This window comes from Quercus lobata, chromosome 10 (genome assembly GCF_001633185.2).
Source record: "Quercus lobata isolate SW786 chromosome 10, ValleyOak3.0 Primary Assembly, whole genome shotgun sequence".
Taxonomy (NCBI): Eukaryota; Viridiplantae; Streptophyta; class Magnoliopsida; order Fagales; family Fagaceae; genus Quercus; species Quercus lobata.
In genome coordinates this window covers 17,131,451-17,137,639 of record NC_044913.1, presented here as the reverse complement: position 1 = coordinate 17,137,639, position 6,189 = coordinate 17,131,451, and positions in this window count along the sequence as shown.

The following is a 6,189-nucleotide window of genomic DNA, read 5'->3' as shown; positions in this document are numbered from 1 at the left end:
TGATGATAAAGAACTATCATCAGAAGCGGATGTCATATGTTAAAATTCTTTAAAAAAAAAAAGATGTTTGAAGGTATCTAGCTAAGAACTATACATACACCCAATCTATGTAAGAATAAAGATTTCCCCCACCCAAAGGAAAAAAAGTACACCCAATCTAAGTTAGAATAAAGATTTCCCAACAAAAAGGAGAAAAGGGTTAGAATAATGCTTCGAATTTTTGTATTCGGAATACATTAAATATCATCAGAAGTGGACGCTATAGATTGAAATTCTTTTTTTTTTAAAGAAAAAGAAGATGTTTGAAGGTATCTAGCTAAGAACTATACATACACCCAATCTATGTAAGAATAAAGATTTCCCCCACCCAAAGGAAAAAAAAAATACACCCAATCTAAGTTAGAATAAAGATTTCCCAACGAAAAGGAGAAAAGAGTTAGGATAATGATTTGGATTTTTGTATTTGGAATACATTAAATAAGATCGATGAAATGTACTTTTTTGGCAAATTATACGGTAGGTTTTGAAGCCCAAGTTAACAGATAAAGAAAAGTAGAAGATCATTTGTTTTTGAGATAATAAGTCTTGTTTCATTTACATGGATAATTTGAGGGCCCAATCATTCATAAACAAGAGCAACAAGTCATAAAAGTTACATTCAAACCAATTTAAATCATACCCAAAGCCCATGGACAATTTTGGTGGTTTGATTAGTGGGGGAGTAATTTTTTTGATTGGCTTACATGCTCTTGATCAATGTGTTAGTTTGGGGCACATGAACTAAGGGGTTGACTCTATTCATCCAAATATTAATTTTAGTGAATTTAGTTAGATTTAAGATGCTATGGCTGCGCTAGTAGCATCAGTCTGAGCTACCGCATAGCCCTTTCATTTGAAGTTGAGGTGACTTGCCACAGTAGAGTTCTTATCCAATATCATTGTAGTTTGCCCAGCATTTCAAATGTTAAAACTCTTTTAAGTTAAAGATCTTTATCACAAAAACCCTACAGCTAAAATTTTAAAGCTAAAAATCTACTTCCTCAATATCAAACATACCTTATATCCAAACTTCTCTTAGAAAATAAAATTATAATTAAAACCGTTCACATATTTTATTTTGTCCAAGCTTAATCTAATCTCCTCTCTGATAAAAATTTAAAAAAAAAAAAAAAAAAAAAAAATCTAATTTCCTCAAAAAGTTGGCTTGAGTATAGTTATTACTTATTAAGACCAAATCACTGTTAATGAGACCTTTTGAAAAGATTTTTGTATTTGATAAGAGGCTTGCCTTTGGGAGAAAAGAAAAAATAAAAAGAAAGAAGATTAAGAGGCTTGCCATTGAAAACAAGAAAAGAAAAAAGAAGGCAGTTATTTTATTATTATACAATTATACGAATATGCATATACCGTAATTAATCGTAGTTTATTTATATGTAATGGCTAATGATTATCACACTGCGGAATGGTTATGCGGTTTTCCCAAATTGAAATTTCATGTATTTCGGCCTTGGCCCAATACTTGAAGCCTAGTATAGTGCAGGGACCTAGAAGAGCCCAGTAAATCATTAGGCCCAACCATCATAACACACCAGCTCTTCATCCATATAGCCAGACTCCAGTGACGACCCAAAAAACACAAAGTCCTACATTCCATTTTTGTCTGTGTTGGCTACATTGCTAATTTGCGACTTTAAAATAGTTTTTAAAATTAATTTTATAATTCATTAGTTACGATGGAAGAGAGAGATTTGAATCCTCCAAAAGCTAGCTTCAGAAGCGGAGGGAGGGGAGCTAAGAGAGGCCATGACACCCTTAACTTTTCAAAAATCCTTATTCTCTTGTATTTTTGGTAAATAAAAAATAAAAAATTGGATATAAATTTAAAAATGACCCCCTAGATTTTTAATAAAAAGATGTAATGCATTTATATAGTTGACGAATGCATTTTTTGTTCTCTCTAATTACTCTTATGTCATACATAGTTCATTAAATTAAAGTTTATTTTCTTTTTATCATACGAAATTTAATTATGTTTTATTTTTATTAAATTGACTTGTATATTTTTAGACATTTCAAAACTTAAATTTTTTTTTTTGGGCAAAGATGTAAAGATCTACGTGATGTAAATATTTTTATTTAAGTACGAAAATATCATATATTAAATCAAAATTACAAACATTCTATATATATATATATATAGCTTGCCCCCCTCCCCCAGTCTGAAAAAATTTTCGGATTCCGCCACTCCAATAAAGCAACAACGACCACCAAAAGATATATGGAAGCCTCTTGACCATAATGGCTTCAAAACAAACTATGATTGTGTAGTGTTTTAAGATTCGAATGAAGCGTAGCTTGAAGTTGTAACATGCAATTGTCATGGGGAAAGTTTTAGCTTCTCTGTCAAAGAAGACTCCTTTGCCATCTAGTGTGGTGATTCTAGAGATTCTAGTCACTAGACGGGCTTTTTCTCCACAAAAAAAAAAAAAAAAAAAAGGTTACAAGACGGGCTATTAAGTTTGCTCATGAGATCTGAATTCACCATTCCATTTTTTTTAAGGCAACAACGAGATTGCTGTTAATGTACTTCGTAATGGAGATATGCTTAGCTCTTCTTGATCACTTGATAAAAGACACTTTGTTTTTCGCTGACGTTTTTTAAAGCTACTTGATAAATAACTCAAAAATTGTCCAAGTATAGGGGCTGAACTCTAAGCAATAAGACTACGTACAAGGAACTTATCTTGGAGGTGAAACCACTATTAATTAAGTGCTGAGCTAAAGCCTAAAGGCCCTCAACCATTAGTGACACATGTTCTTGTGTATGATTGCATGAACCTACTTGTTTGGCACTGGTAGGTCGAGGTCAAACATGTTTTTTTTCTGGAAGCAACTTTTGTGTAAAACCAGCTCACAGAAATATGACAGGAACCAGGAAGATCGAACAAGTTCACTTTTATAATGAGCCACCCAATTTTATTGTATCATATCATATCTTTTGCGAGAAATCATGCTCCAAACATCCTTAAAACAATCATATATATAGACCTTTGTATTGAATAGTACTAGATTCTCTATTTACAGCCAAATAAAAAAATTGCTACTTTAAAATGTGGAGTACTCCATTCACATGGAGGTGTTTGTGTTTCTCTTTACTGGTTGGAGAAAAAATTAACAACCTTTTTTTATTTATTTTTTTTCCCTAGAGTAATTTATTTACCTAACAAATGATGGCAACCCCTAGTTTTGCACGTTAAACACCATAATGCATTATTACTATTCGTGTTGAATTGATTATAGCTAGGTGATTATATATGTTGAAAAATGTCATATACTGCCTTCAAATCATGATGTTTAACAAGTGGATACCCCTCTAATGCCTGAAAAAGGGAGAGATTCACATTTAAACAATGAGAATAGTTTATGATTAGGAAGTTCTCAATTCATCTCCTCTTCCTTTCTTGAGCATAGAATAATCTTTTGGGAAATTGAACTGTAATTGTTTTATTTGAGTTTTAACTTTAGTGATTATAGGATACCTCAGATTGGTATTGGATTGGATATGAGTGTGTACATGCTAAATCACACAATAAGCATGTACTAGGTCAATTCATATAGTAACTTGGTTAGTCATTTTGGGTATAGTGTAGATGTGGTAGTGCTTTCTTGAGATATTATAAATGGTATTAAAGCCAATTTAGTAATGTTACATGCCTTGAGAGCCCTATGGTGCAATGTATGTAGACTACAATCGAGTATAATGCAGGTGTAGTAGAAAAGATTTTCTCCATTGGTGACATATTATGTTGGCCTTACTTATGCAAAAGCTACTATGAATAAATAATAGTGGCATATGCCAATTTTCGGAGGATTTTCTCCTTGTTTGACTGGACTCAATACAGTGCAAACACATATTTAAAATTGACCATTGCATTGTATTTTGTTGAGTGTACTGAAGCATTAAACGACAGATTTACCATTTCTCCTCAAGAGAAAGAAAACTCCTTAAAAAAATTTATGAAGGGTTATCCAATTAATAATAAGCCCTGAATAATCACATCATCTCTATTAAGCATATATTAATATTGTACTTAAATGTTAGTCAATTTTTAGTGTTAAGTGTACCAATGGACTTGTAAACTAACAATTTTTACGTGTATGAGACGAGTTTAGCATATTTGTGTGTGTGTGTTGTTTTTTTTTTTTTTTTTTTTTTTTGATTTGGAATAGGGGAAGGGGAAATCTAGACTAAATACTTAGCGGAATGGAATAAAGACTTAAACTCACACGCCAACTCCAAAACTGCATGCGGCAATTTTAATTATTAAATTGCATGAGGCTAAGGTGTATTTGGGGTTGATTTATTTATTTATTTATTTTTTTTTTGGAGATTTTTTGTGTCACTATTATAATTTCCCTATTTTAATAGTGAAACTTTTTCTTATTTACCACTAATGAACATAAGTATCTTACCAAATTATAGAGAATTTATTTACGAACTTATGCAATCTAATTTCAAGTTTATTTAATACATTTCTATATGTATATTAACAAAAACATATTATATATACTTAAATTAATCATTATATACCAAGTTTGTTTACAAGCTTCTTATTATGTTTGAGCTCAGTTTGTTTAATAGTAAATCTAAATTTAGGTTTGAACTTGGTTCATTGCTAAATAAACAAATATAAACAATTTTTTTTTCTTTTGAGATTATAAACAATTTGATTCATTAACAATCTTACTAAAAGGATGGCGTTGTTGTTGATAAGAGTGAGAAAAATAAGAGAGAAGAAAGCAGGAGAACGGTGAGAGTTCTAGAATAAGTAGACAGATGTTCTAACATGTTAATAGGTTATTCTATATATAATATATAGGGTCAAATGCAAAGACCCCCTATGGTACGTGTCAGAATGAAAAATGCCCTTATGCTATAAAATTGACTTTTTAAACCCTTGTGGTAATTAAAATAACATAATTAACCATTTTGTTAAACTTTTGTCACTTTTATGAGATGAAAAATGACCATGTGGGCATCAAATTAATGAGCCAAAATAAGTGCATCGTAATTGATTTCTGCCTAAAACATGGTCATACGGTCATTTTATGCACATTAAAAATGACGAAGATCAATAAAAATGTCATTTGTGTGTTATTTCTAATAAAATAAGGATTAAAATTGTAATTTTATAGTACAAAGGGTGTCTTTTATGAAACAGGCTTGGGTTCAATGCACAAAAGCACTGGACCCATTGAGATATTGATACATGTCAACATTCCAATAGGTTTAGTGCTTTTGTGCACTAGATCTAATCCTTACCCGTTTTTTATAATGATCCATATTGAGGTCTTATCGCATTTGTTATGTGTACCTGCGAAGGGCGAGCATTCCTACCGGGGCCCTGGCCAAGTGGCAAGCGTGATGGTCTAGAACTTCCCACTTCTAGTAAATAATGGTGAATTGTAATATATTTGATTTTGGAACTTTGGATCAACCTTTTACAAGGATTTTTAAGTTAAATTAAGGGAAAGATAGAATTACAAAAAATTGTGAAAATTTCCTATTAGTTTGTGATAGTTTGGTTTCGTTTTTATCGTGTATAATTTGAGCATGCGATCACTAACTATATTCAAAGCAAAATCATAGCAAGAAGTCCCTGTCCATCTTCATTCTCAAAAAAAAAAAAAAAAAATGGTCCCTGTCCATCAAGGGAAAAGGAAAAAATTAAAAGCAAGATACTAATCGACCCTACTTTAGAATAAAAGCGTGAAATGTGGAAAAAAGAAAAAAAAAAGGAGTATGAAAGTTGGTAATTTTTGTGTAAAGCCATATGATTTGGCCAAAAGGGGATCAGGAGTGGAGAAGGGGGTGCTCTAATTCTTTTGCCATCTGTAAATACTTAATAACCTCTAAGACTAATCTTGATTTCCAAAATTCCTAATCTACTTTCCATTGTAATGATGATTTTTTCTTTTTGGATCTTTTTTTTTTTTTTTTTATAACTTTTTTGAGAATCTTTTTTGGACAATGCAATAATTACAACAATGAGCTAGGGGATTTGATCTTGGGTATTCTCTAAGAGAAGATTATTAGGTATTCTCAGAGTATAATGATGTGGAGAAATTATAAGATTCATATGGTGGACACGTGATGTGGTCCACCATTCCACTAAAAAACTTCCACTT